At 48.4% G+C, this 13,991-nt stretch overlaps 1 protein-coding gene across 1 annotated transcript in view; it reads left to right on the top strand.

Moving 5' to 3' along the window:
• Positions 1-13,991, top strand: part of SDC3 (syndecan 3) — a 410,885-nt gene that overhangs the window by 123,169 nt on the left and 273,725 nt on the right. The window lies entirely within an intron of this gene.

The following is a 13,991-nucleotide window of genomic DNA, read 5'->3' as shown; positions in this document are numbered from 1 at the left end:
TCCTGTACTCGGGGCCTAGCACCCCCTTCACTCAGGGCTGAGCTCCCCCAGTCTCTAAGCCTTGCACCCTATTCCATTATCCTTCGTCGAACTCTGAACCTCAGCCTTTAGGTCGAGCCTCTCTGGACAATGGGAACCCTCCCCCACCCGAATCTGGACCTCAACCCCACCCACACAGAATAATGGCCTAAACACCCACCCACTGAGCTCTGGGCTTAGAGTCCTGGATTCGGGGCCTGGCACCGCCTCGACTCTAGGGCTTGCACTCCACTGACAGCTTGCTGAGCTTATTGACTTTGACAATGTTTGTTTATTGTTTTTGGTCACCCTTGTGAGTTCAAACTATATTTATAGGTTACTGTAATAAAAGCATTTCCTTTGTATCAATGAGAAACCAAGTCGTTTTCTCTAAAGCGTATTAAAACAGTAAATGTTTTTTTCAAAAACAATTTTAAGTACACCTACCTCCTAGGAATCACTCCTACTGCTCAATTAAATGTCTAAGTAATGGGTGATTTATTTATAATTAAACATTTTATTGCAAGAATATGGCTGCCGCGTGGTGTTTTTTCTCCCTCTTCGTTTTATCACCGGCCATGAGACCCAATGCCTGGCGAATGCTTGCTTCCCTCTTGCAAGATTTCTGGGTCGTTTCCTACGGAGTCTCTGCGGTGCCATGCGAGCAGCTTCGAAGGCGGCCCTAGCAAGGCCCGCAATCCCTCGACCGCCCATTATCCTCCGACTGGAGCGCGCGCCGCGGGTAATTACGGTGCAGCCATTCTTAGCGCGGATATTAGATTATCGCAGCTCCAGCACAAAAGCCAGACCCCCTTCCGCCCCCACAAGAAGCCTTTTCCCGCCTCAGTACACCCTAATTAATGCCTCTTACTTAGAGCCAATAAAGAGCACGTTATAAAACGTAATTTATGCGGCAGGCGCGCTCTTTGTTTAAAGTGCCAGGGGTAGTGTGCCAGCGGAGCATGGGGAGGTGAATGAAGCGCTACCTTCTCCGCTGCCAGTCACTCCGTCACGTCGGCTGATTTCTTCATCCATACCGCAGTCTCTCCTCGGCTTGAGAGAGAGTGGCGGGAATCTGTCACGGAAACTCAGCGCTGCTACATCAACAGAATCTGACAGGCTGCCGCCTTTTGGGGAAAATAATGCATATTTCGCAATGTTTGATTGGCCGAGCAGCGCGAAAGTGACACCTTTGGTATGCAACGGGTTGTGTGAGGGATTGGATTTGAGCCTAGTATGAGTGGTCTTCCGAAGGAATCCCGTCGGGCACGAAGCTGCCTCGCACTAATGTGATTATCTGCGACTCTGCAGCCACTCTGAAATCCAGTACACACAGGGCATGGAAAGACATGCGGAATGCCCAAGCGCAGACAGGCAACAGGAACACTTTGTTGAATGCTCAATGCGCAGACACAAAACAGCAGCACTTTGGGGAATGCCTAACGTGCAGACAGGCAACCGTAACACTTTGTTGAATGCTTAATGCACACAGGCAAAAGTAACACTTTGTTTGTAGAATGCCCAGTGCACACAGGCAACAGTAACACTTTGTAGAATGCCCAGTGCACACAGGCAACAGTAACACTTTGTTTGCAGAATGGCCAGTGCACAGACAGGCAACAGTAACACTTTGTTTGGAGAATGCCCAGTGCACACAGGCAACGGTAACACTTTGTAGAACGCCCAGTGAACACAGGCAACAGTAACACTTTGTTGAATGCTTAATGCACACAGGCAAAAGTAACACTTTGTGTGTAGAACGCCCAGTGCACACAGGCAACGGTAACACTTTGTAGAACGCCCAGTGCACACAGGCAACAGTAACACTTTGTAGAACGCCCAGTGCACACAGGCAACAGTAACACTTTGTAGAACGCCCAGTGAACACAGGCAACAGTAACACTTTGTTGAATGCTTAATGCACACAGGCAAAAGTAACACTTTGTGTGTAGAACGCCCAGTGCACACAGGCAACAGTAACACTTTGTTTGTAGAACGCCCAGTGCACACAGGCAACAGTAACACTTTGTTTGGAGAATGCCCAGTGCACACAGGTAACAGTAACACTTTGTTTGGAGAATGCCCAGTGCACACAGGCAACAGTTACACTTTGTAGAACGCCCAGTGCACACAGGCAACAGTAACACTTTGTAGAACGCCCAGTGCACACAGGCAACAGTAACACTTTGTAGAACGCCCAGTGAACACAGGCAACGGTAACACTTTGTAGAACGCCCAGTGAACACAGGCAACAGTAACACTTTGGTTGTAGAACGCCCAGTGCACAAAGGCAACCGTAACACTTTGTTTGTAGAATGCCCAGTGCACACAGGCAACAGTAACACTTTGTTTGTAGAACGCCCAGTGCACACAGGCAACAGTAACACTTTGTAGAACGCCCAGTGCACACAGGCAACAGTAACACTTTGTAGAACGCCCAGTGAACACAGGCAACAGTAACACTTTGTTTGGAGAATGCCCAGTGCACACAGGCAACGGTAACACTTTGTAGAACGCCCAGTGCACACAGGCAACAGTAACACTTTGTAGAACGCCCAGTGAACACAGGCAACGGTAACACTTTGTAGAACGCCCAGTGAACACAGGCAACAGTAACACTTTGGTTGTAGAACGCCCAGTGCACAAAGGCAACAGTAACACTTTGTTTGTAGAATGCCCAGTGCACACAGGCAACAGTAACACTTTGGTTGTAGAACGCCCAGTGCACAAAGGCAACAGTAACACTTTGTTTGTAGAATGCCCAGTGCACACAGGCAACAGTAACACTTTGTTTGTAGAACGCCCAGTGCACACAGGCAACAGTAACACTTGTTAGAACGCCCAGTGCACACAGGCAACAGTAACACTTTGTTTGTAGAATGCCCAGTGCACACAGGCAACAGTAACACTTTGTTTGTAGAACGCCCAGTGCACACAGGCAACAGTAACACTTTGTTTGGAGAATGCCCAGTGCACACAGGCAACGATAACACTTTGTAGAACGCCCAGTGCACACAGGCAACAGTAACACTTTGTATGGAGAATGCCCAGTGCACACAGGCAACGGTAACACTTTGTAGAACGCCCAGTGAACACAGGCAACAGTAACACTTTGTTTGTAGAACGCCCAGTGCACACAGGCAACAGTAACACTTTGTTTGGAGAATGCCCAGTGCACACAGGCAACAGTAACACTTTGTAGAACTCCCAGTGCACACAGGTAACAGTAACACTTTGTTTGGAGAATGCCCCGTGCACACAGGCAACAGTAACACTTTGTTTGCAGAATGGCCAGTGCACAGACAGGCAACAGTAACACTTTGTTTGTGGAATGCCCAATGTGCAGACGCAAAACAGAAGCACTTTGGGTAATGCCTAACGTGCAGATAGGCAACCGTAACACTTTGGGGAATGCCTAAAACATACTAATTATCAGATTAATTCACAATCGAAGTCTAACTTTGAAGAATTAAATCAAGGGACTCCAGATAAAGATACGAGCCTCACAAGAGTTACACTTATACTGTGGCGACTATTCGTACATCTAAAACAACAGGTACCCAATAAAGACTGATTCCATCTATATACACCGGTACTGACCATTACAACCGTGCAGTTGCGAGGATCAGTCAAAACCGATTTCAGGGGTCATCCATATTGTACACAATAGTCCGGAAGATGGTCTCATGGACGATTGCATGAGAGACCCAAACGTCGACTTAAACACTTTTTTCTGAAGTTAACTTATATAACGAAAAGTGTATAAAATTGTGACATTGTAGGACCATTGAATTGTTTATGATAGCCTCTTGTTACATTGTATGTGTAAACCTTCAGTACACTCTATGAACTTTTTGAAAGATAAAATTCCTTTTTATATACACCTGTGTTTGTATATCCTTTGGTCATATTTATTATGATTTAATCGAAGTTCTTATTTCATTCATAACTGAATGTTATTTATCAAACTAAATCTATAAGTTTTTACATGATAAGAAATTAATCAACAAGTAATTGAAAAAGCATTTATAGAATGACAGATTGAAATGATATAACTAAGTATTGTAAACAAATCCCTTGAAGGCACATTTACCCGTTCATTTGATTTTGCCCAGGCCCTCAAGGGTAGAATGTGTTTCCCATTTTTTCCAAGTATGTTTGAAAGTGGGCATGTTTAATTTTTCATTTTTTGCGGCGCATACTTGCAAAAAAAATAAAAAATATATAATCATCACACTAGCTTGTTTTTGCCAGACCTTTTGGCTTTGCCAATGCTTATTTTAAATAGCTGGAAGGCTCCTTATATCGCTATCCCCAGAGGCTTCACATTTATTTTTTGACAACCAATGGGGGAATATGTGTTTGTGCTCAAGTTTTGAAACTGAGTTTGGTGCATCATATGACCCGAGACCACTTTGGAGCTAGGGTGGATTTTCCACCCCTGGCAGATCACAGCTTGGCTTTGGGTTGGCGGAAACCTCTACATTGACCCGGGTGATTCTATCTCTGGCGCGCTCAGGTTTACCACCGCTGCAATGCTCTTCATTATATTCCTCCATGACTTCTCCCCTTCGATAGTGCTCTTTGTTGTCCATCTTTGCAGTGCTTGTGGGGTTTCAACTCTGCAGTGCTGTCTAGTCAAACTCTGCATTGCTCTGGTAGTCCACTTCTGCAGTGCTCTGGATTATCTATCTCTGCAGTACTCCGCATTGTCAACATCAGCAGTACTCTGCATTGTCAACATCTGCAGTACTCTGCATTGTCAACATCTGCAGTACTCTGCATTGTCAACATCTGCAGTACTCTGCATTGTCAACATCTGCGGTGCCCTGGTAGTCCACTTCTTCGGTGCTCTGGTAGTCCACTTCTGCGGTGCTCTGGTAGTCCACTTCTGCGGTGCTCTGGTAGTCCACTTCTGCGGTGCTCTGGTAGTCCACTTCTGCGGTGCTCTGGTTGTCCACTTCTGCGGTGCTCTGGTTGTCCATTTCTGCGGTGCTCTGGTTGTCCACTTCAGCGGTGCTCTGGTTGTCCACTTCTGCGGTGCTCTGGTACTCCACTTCTGCGGTGCTCTGGTAGTCCACTTCTGCGGGGCTCTGGTAGTCCACTTCTGCGGTGCTCTGGTAGTCCACTTCTGCGGTGCTCTGGTTGTCCACTTCTGCGGTGCTCTGGTTGTCCACTTCTGCGGTGCTCTGGTAGTCCACTTCTGCGGTGCTCTGGTAGTCCACTTCTGCGGTGCTCTGGTAGTCCACTTCTACGGTGCTCTGGTAGTCCACTTCTACGGTGCTCTGGTAGTCCACTTCTGCGGTGCTATGGTAGTCCACTTCTGCGGTGCTCTGGTAGTCCACTTCTGCGGTGCTCTGGTTGTCCACTTCTGCGGTGCCCTGGTTGTCCACTTCTGCGGTGCTCTGGTTGTCCACTTCTGCGATGCTCTGGTAGTCCACTTCTGCGGTGCTCTGGTTGTCCACTTCTGCGGTGCTCTGGTAGTCCACTTCTGAGGTGCTCTGGTAGTCCACTTCTGAGGTGCTCTGGTAGTCCACTTCTGAGGTGCTCTGGTAGTCCACTTCTGAGGTGCTCTGGTAGTCCACTTCTGCGGTGCTCTGGTTGTCCACTTCTGCGGTGCTCTGGTAGTCCACTTCTGCGGTGCTCTGGTAGTCCACTTCTGCGGTGCTCTGGTAGTCCACTTCTACGGTGCTCTGGGTGTCCACTTCTGCGGTGCTCTGGTTGTCCACTTCTGCGGTGCTCTGGTAGTCCACTTCTGCGGGGCTCTGGTAGTCCACTTCTGCGGTGCTCTGGTAGTCCACTTCTGCGATGCTCTGGTAGTCCACTTCTGCGGTGCTCTGGTAGTCCACTTCTGCGGGGCTCTGGTAGTCCACTTCTGCGGCGCTCTGGTAGTCCACTTCTGCGGCGCTCTGGTAGTCCACTTCTGCGGTGCTCTGGTAGTCCACTTCTGCGGTGCTCTGGTTGTCCACTTCTGCGGTGCTCTGGTTGTCCACTTCTGCGGTGCTCTGGTAGTCCACTTCTGCGGGGCTCTGGTAGTCCACTTCTGCGGCGCTCTGGTAGTCCACTTCTGCGGTGCTCTGGTAGTCCACTTCTGCAGTGCTCTGGTAGTCCACTTCTGCGGGGCTCTGGTAGTCCACTTCTGCGGTGCTCTGGTTGTCCACTTCTGCGGTGCTCTGGTAGTCCACTTCTGCGGTGCTCTGGTAGTCCACTTCTGCGGCGCTCTGGTAGTCCACTTCTGCGGCGCTCTGGTAGTCCACTTCTGCGGCGCTCTGGTTGTCCACTTCTGCGGTGCTCTGGTTGTCCACTTCTGCGGTGCTCTGGTTGTCCACTTCTGCTGTGCTCTGATTGTCCACTTCTGCGGTGCTCTGGTTGTCCACTTCTGCGGTGCTCTGATTGTCCACTTCTGCGGTGCTCTGGTAGTCCACTTCTGCAGTGCTCTGGTAGTCCACTTCTGCGGTGCTCTGGTTGTCCACTTCTGCGGTGCTCTGGTAGTCCACTTCTGCGGTGCTCTGGTAGTCCACTTCTGCGGCGCTCTGGTAGTCCACTTCTGCGGCGCTCTGGTAGTCCACTTCTGCGGTGCTCTGGTTGTCCACTTCTGCGGTGCTCTGGTTGTCCACTTCTGCGGTGCTCTGGTTGTCCACTTCTGCGGTGCTCTGATTGTCCACTTCTGCGGTGCTCTGGTTGTCCACTTCTGCGGTGCTCTGGTTGTCCACTTCTGTGGTGCTCTGGTTGTCCACTTCTGTGGTGCTCTGGTTGTCCACTTCTGCGGTGCTCTGATTGTCCACTTCTGCGGTGCTCTGGTTGTCCACTTCTGCGGTGCTCTGGTTGTCCACTTCTGCGGTGCTCTGGTTGTCCACTTCTGTGGTGCTCTGGTTGTCCACTTCTGCAGTTCTCTGGATTATCTTGCTCCACATCTACAGTGCTCTGGTTTGTTCATCTCTGTTTTGTCCAACAGTGCAATGCTGTGTTTTTTCCACTTTTGGAATACTCTGTGTTATCCACCTGTGAAGTGTTGTGGTTTGTCCTCCTCTGCAACGCTATGAGTTTTGTTCTCTGCAAAACCATGCATTGTCCAAGTCTACAGCTCTTTGCATTGTCCACCTATGCAGTGGACTCTATTGTTCACCTCTGTAGTGGCCGGTGTTGTCCACCCCTACAATGCTTTACACTTCCACCTTTGGGATGCCTTATGTTCAAGTCTGCAATTCTAGGCGTCGCTCACCTCTGCAGTGCTGTGGGTTAGCAGGTCTGCAGTGCTCTGATTTACCCCTTGTGCTGTCTGTGGCGTCTGTAGGCGGGGGGTAGGTGGCGCCCAAGCTCCAGCTCTGTTTGTCCTGGACGCCAGCCTTTATGCCCCACCACCACAGCTGCTGAATATACGAGGAGGCGACGCTGAAAAAACAGACCTGCACAAATTAATGTGTCCTACCATCTTTCATTGTAAAGCAGTGTGTGCTTAAAATGTTTACATCTGACTTTGTATGTGTGTATATATCTGCATCTAAATATTTTATATATATATTCCCACACACACACATATACATAGAGTCCGATTTAAGCATATATATGTGTGTATTTATATATAAAACTGTCGTTGGTGTCCCCACTTGTGTTATCTGTGGCCCAATGTGTACCCCACTTAAATTCACTTCCAGAGATGCCATTTTGGGCAGTGTTTTGCACTGTCCAACTCTACAGTGAACTGTGCTTTCTAATACTGCAGTGCTCTGTGTGGCGCAGGAGAGGATGTGGCGCAGCAGCCGGAGCAGCCGACTCGGGAGATGGTGATCCAGGTTTGAGTCTCGGCGTTGTTGCAACATCCTTTGATTCTGGGCAAATCACTTAATCTCCCCGTGCCCATGGACAGCGCCTGGATACCCTCATGGCTGATAAGACACGCTATATAAACCTACAAACTGTAACTTTAACTCTGTGTTGCCCTCCATTGAAATGCTCAGCATTGCCGCACCTATTCAGAGCTCCTCATTGACACGTCTGCAATGCACTGTAATATCCAACTCTTTAGCCGGGTCTGGTGGCTTAGTGAATTAATGTATCCACTGTAGGGGCGTGTCCAACCTCATGGCCACATGTTCAAATCCTGGCAGGGCCACTTAGCCTTTCTTCCTTCTAAGGTTGATAAAATAAGTATCATTAAGTTGGGTAGGAACAAACATCTGCTATTCAGTGCCAAGATACCATTGGGTGAACGTGCTCTTTGCAAATATGCATTGTATGTTATATGTTATGTTTAATTGTTTGCACTATACACTTTTGTGGTTATATGGCTTGGCCATCTCTTAAAAACTCCAGTGTCATCCTCTGCAGTACAGTGGGATCTTCATCACTGTAGTGTCCTAGGGCTCCCACTAGGGGGCAGTTCAGACTATCTGTGCTCAGTTTTCTTCAGATTCAAACCAGTATCTTCTGAGAGGTATATTTTTGTATGTTGCAGATGTCAGTGCTTGAAATGGAAATTAAAAAGTGCAGGTACTCGCTATCCCAGGGTAGGTGTATCTAGTATGAAGTGCTAATGCTCTTCCATTAGAAGTGTTGCAATCCTGCTGAGAAGTGTTAGTGTTGCTTCTTTCCATTTAAAGGAGTACGGGCACTCAGCAGCAGACCGTACCTGCTAAGTAAAAAGCACTGGGCTCTCACAAACCACAAAGGCCAACTATGCTTTGTAACAGCCACCACTCCTCCCGTGCGTGGGGGTTATCCTCCATAAATGTCCGCTGTCATTACGTAGATGAATGCATGAGTAAATGAATTTCCGATCGCTAAATATCCTTTTGTGACTACCTAGTTAGAGTAAATCCATCCATTTGTGGCCATAAATATGTTTACCACGGCTTTGTGAATCCGTCCCCGTGCTTTTATCATGTGCTTTTCTGTGGCCAGTCATTGTCTTCAGGTGCACTAATCCAATTGCTCTGCGTAATTGAAGTGAAAGAGGACTGCAGCTCCCAGAAGGCGCTATTTTGCCAAATGTAAGCTAGGAAAGGAAACATGGCTTCCTGCAGACATGCATTCAGGGCGGTGCCGCAATTTTTCATCTCATGTGACCTCATTGGTGGAATGCCCCATGACAAGTACAGCACTCGCAGCGTTGTCTGGGTTTGCTTCAAAGTTAGGGTGACCCGGCGCAGTGAAAGTCTCGGCTGTGCCATGTGACGTGCTGTGTGATACTCTCCTGTTTCTCTGTTTAACCTAATGGTCGCGACTGTGCACTCAGAGCTGGTGGAATCTGTTTGCATATGTATTAAACAGTATATACGGGCCGTACTTGTGATAGGATGTACATGGACTGGCACTGTGTAATGAGCGCCCCAAATTTCATGCTAAATAAAATGTCACCTAGACTCCGGTGACTAAGTGAGTGAGTGGCTCGCCTCCGTCCAGTTCCCACATAGAAACACCGAAATATTACGTCGTCGGGTAACATATATCGCTCCTTTGTTTGTCGGTATCAGCAGAGAGGCCAAGACCTGACGGAGCAAGGAGCCATAACTCTCCTCCCCCTGCCCCTTCTCTTGTAGTTCTCACTGTACTAACAGGAGTGCAAAGGAAGCCTTCGCCTTTTTTGAGGAATTAATTTTCTAGTGACAGTAGGCGCTGTACAGAAGATTCATTCACCTGTTCATATGAATCGCGTAAACATAAAAGCCATTTCCTTTTAACGTCAGCTGGGCCTCTCTGAGCTGTCATGCGGTATAAAGAAGCGCCTGTGCCAAACCACCTGCCAGCACGGTACACCACACGAAAAGGAAAAGATTTCTAAAATGGTGCCACCGCCGCGCCTGGAAATGCGCCGTTGATTCCACCGGGGGCAGGAGTCCCATGCTGAGGTGTATAAATTGTTTCTCTGGCGAGGAAGTGTAATCTTGATATTGTATTATTTAGCACGTTATTAGCGCGGCCTTAAGGACAAATCCTCTCGCCTTGGCCTAAGCCGCTCTGTCTCCCGGCATGCACCGCTTCGCCTCCCCTCTCGCTGCCGCGCGCGAGGCCGACTGTTTTCTTGACCGAGGCGACAGATAGCCTGCTGCTTGCTGAAAGACATTAATCTGTTGATGTAATTCCTTTCCTAATCCTGCTGCTGGCGCCATTGAGCTGCACCCAGTCCCTCCACCCTCTCATCCCGTCCTGCTTAGGTGCCGGTGGAAGGGCCGTGGGGGCGAGAGGCAGGTCGCAGCTAGGTTTGGGGAGGCTTGCCGCTGTCCCTGCACACGAGTTGCGCTTCCATCTCTTGCATTCTCTCGAGGAATTTGAGTCTGGCATTAGCCAATACCTTTTGCTAACATTATATTTAAATACAAACTGCAGGAGCATTGACCAGTCCTCTTCATCAATTGGTCTGTTGTTGGATCGCTCACATTTTTCTTCCGCCCACAACAGTGTGGGAAAGTGGGTCAGCCCACTACAATCACTGGCTAACTTCACTGTGAGTGAGGACATTCTGCCCTTTCACAAGGATGGAACAAACCAGGACAAAACACACATACACTCACTCACTCACTCACTCACTCACTCACTCACTCACTCACTCACTCACTCACTCACTCACTCACTCACTCACTCACTCACTCACTCCCACACTCACTCATATCCACACTCACTCACTCTCTTCCACACTCACTCATATCCACACTCACTCACTCTCTTCCACACTCACTCATATCCACACTCCCTTAAGTGCCAGTCACTAAGGTGGTAATACGTGCTTTCTGAGACTTAAAAAATATTTTTTGATTTGAGCCAATTTCTTTTAGATTAAAGAGGGCCCGCTGGCTTTCCAATAATAACGCTTTTTGCTTTGCGAAAAACCATGACACAGCAATCATTTCCAAAGCCACAGGGCTGGCGGACAATGCCAGACCTATTGCCTATGCCAATGCCATTATTGTTTTTGAGGCTGGCAACCTTCTTCACTTCAAGGGCCTTCAGCATCTATCTCCCTAGACAACATGGTCCGAATGAAGTGGAATAGCTAAACAGACTCCTCATTGGCCTGCCATCCTTCTTCTTCACTGCCCGTTGACTTCATCAGCTTTGCCGTGCACAATTTAACCAACTTACCTTGAGCCACTCTCACCCCAACAAAGCTGCCACCACCTAGCAGGTTAGTCCACCACCTAAGGTTACTCCATTTCCCTCCAAGCTCTTAAGAAAGTCCCTTCTTAAATGGTTTGCCGCGGTCTTCAACAGTCCTTGTTCTGTCATCTCCCTTACTTGGCCAACAAACTTGAATCTATGCTCCCTCCTGGGCTCTGCTCACTGCAGCGCATCACCTTCTTTCCATCCGGTGCCCCGCCCTCAGTGACACATCACTTCCTGGCCATGCACACGCGCAGCATCACGTGTCTAACAGGTTATGGCCCCTGTTGGAACGCTCCTGCTCTTACCCTACAACCTCTCGGCCCCTCTGCTTCAGCTATTTATTCATGGTCTCCACAGACAGTATAACACCCGTCCCCTTGGCCGGCAAGTTTTCTTTTGTTCTAGTTAATGTTTGTATTTCTGTGAATTTCTAATATATAACTTCTTACCGGAACATCAGGGTGCTTCAAGACAAATTCGTAAAAGTTATGTTGTCAGCGTTTGTACAGCGCCTTCTTCTATTAGTGTGGGATTCTAACACTTTATTAATCTGAGCAGTGGAGGTTGCTACTTAATGGGGGTGACGGGGAGTGTGGATGAAAAAAAAATTGCTTACCCGCAGGCCAGCCACCGCCTCTCGGTCCTCTTCAGTAGACTCCTACAAGCAGGAAGCACCTAGGCTCCCCTAGCCAATCACAACACTGCTCTCACCAGCATGACAGCAGCATCTTGATTGGTTTGAGCGCTGTGGTTCAGCGCTCGGACAGGGACTTGGAGCCTGTGCATGTTCTCCACCCAGGCTGTGCATTGCAGCCCGGTGGAGAACATGCTAAGTGCGCATGACTGTTTTGCCGGCCCAAGACATCCGGCCAAACCGTTATGCACACTTAGAGAGTTCCCAACACTCCCCCCTCTGCTCTGGCCAGCCTCGTCCCGCACCTAAGCCAGGACGGAAAAATAAAATGATAATAACATTGCATTATCATTTTATTTTTCCATTTTGAACTGCTTCCAGAGCTGTGGGGCGACACTCCTCCGTCTTAGCGGAGGAGCTGCCGCTGAATCTGAACACCCTTTTAAGAATGATGTGGAAATAGTTGGGCAATTCATCCCTTCACAGTATCCGCCTCGCCCACTTGCAACCACCGTGGACTAGTTCTCATGTCTCCGCTTCAATAAAAACTATACCATGCCTTGTCCACGTACAACATTGTGTAAATTAATCAAATTAATTATAAAAAATAAAATATAGTAATCTGGTATGATCCTCTTTTACAAGTTAGTGCTTTAGCACATAACTTTTGTGAGTGGTGTCGACCGTGCCCCCTACAGGCTAGAACTGGAGTAAACTTCTACTTCGCGATTTGTGTTGCCTCATCCCATAAAGATTAGTGCTGCACTATGCAGTGACGGCTCCTCGGGGGAGTGCTGCGGGGCGGTGGGATGGGGCGGGGGAGAGGGAGGGAGAGGGTGGGGGTAGTAAACACCAGAAGACGGCCCAACGGAGTTGAGTAAATAAATAAATACAACGAATTACATTGAGCACTGCATCGCCGATTTGGCGTTGCAGCGCGCGCAATGTAATTAGTTTTATTTATTTACTCAACTCCGTTAGGCTGTCTTCCGGAATTTACTACACCCCACCCTGCCCCTCCCCTGCCCCGCCGCCCCGCAGTTCTCCCTCGAGGAGCTGCCACTGGCGGTACGTCTAGTGAGAAGGATGTGATATTGTACCTCTTAACCTCTTCTGTGCCCATGACGAGATAGTCTCGTCATGGAGCACGGTCGCGCTGTGCCCATGACGAGACTATCTCGTCATGAACCCCACCCACTAATGCAACGCCCGGCACAGGAGGGGGAAAGGGCGTGGCACTGAAGGGGTTAATAGGCAAGAACTGGAGTAAACTTCTGCTTCAAGATTTGTGCAACCAAACCCCTTAAGGGCTAGAGCTGTGGTACATCTACTGAGAATTAAGTGTTATCAAACCTCTTCACAGGCCAGAGCTGTAGCATACACTTGCTCTGAGCGGCGAGATATGTGCAGTGCTTAATTTGAGCCAGTGGGTTCAGTGCTCGGCACCAGCACTTAATTGTCAACACCAGCTCTTATGACAGTATGCCACATGGTGGCACTGTCGGCCTAATTATGGATGAGCACAACAACAGATGTTTATTAATTGAATATACATTAACAATGACTGATAACTGCTACCCAAGCCCTTCTTATAGCTTTGGGAGCCTGGAATGTTCTGAGTTTTCACACTTGTAAGGTGTGATGGTTTATAGTTGTGTTGGTTCTGTAGTTGGCTATGCTGGCAGTGGCAATAGGTGGTGCAAGCTGCAGTGGCCTCCTGCCGAGGGCCCTGGCACTTATTTTATCACACAATAAGTACTGGTCATATATGGTTCCATTCCAGCCTAGAACTTGGCCATGTTCCTGCTTTAAATGAAGTTTGAAGACCAGTACTCTTTCTTACAGGTTGCGACTAGAGTAGATGTGTGTGACGACATGACGCAATGCTGGAATAGGACTGATTTTCTAGCTCCCTATTGGCTGACCTCCAGTACCACCTGTCATTCTAAAAGCCTTATGGTACTCGTAGTAGTCTGTGAAACAGAGTGAAAAGCATAGATTGTAAGTTCCTATACTTTAAAGTATCACCCAAAATATATACAACACATACACACCCTCCTGCGTAAATGCGGAGTTGCACCTCTAGCTGCCCTTCAGCGAATGCCCCATATATGCTGGAACTGGAGTTAGATTGGTTAACCCAGTCCAACAATGGCGGGTAAGAGAATTTGGCTGGAATTAGGGATTTAAAACAGGTCAAAATGTTAGTGGGCGCTAGTTTGCCAATGTTATTGTTACA

The sequence above is a fragment of the Triturus cristatus genome, chromosome 3_1 (genome assembly GCF_964204655.1).
Source record: "Triturus cristatus chromosome 3_1, aTriCri1.1, whole genome shotgun sequence".
Classification (NCBI taxonomy): Eukaryota; Metazoa; Chordata; class Amphibia; order Caudata; family Salamandridae; genus Triturus; species Triturus cristatus.
Note: the sequence above shows the minus strand (reverse complement) of the source record. Positions and strands in the feature narration are given on the sequence as shown.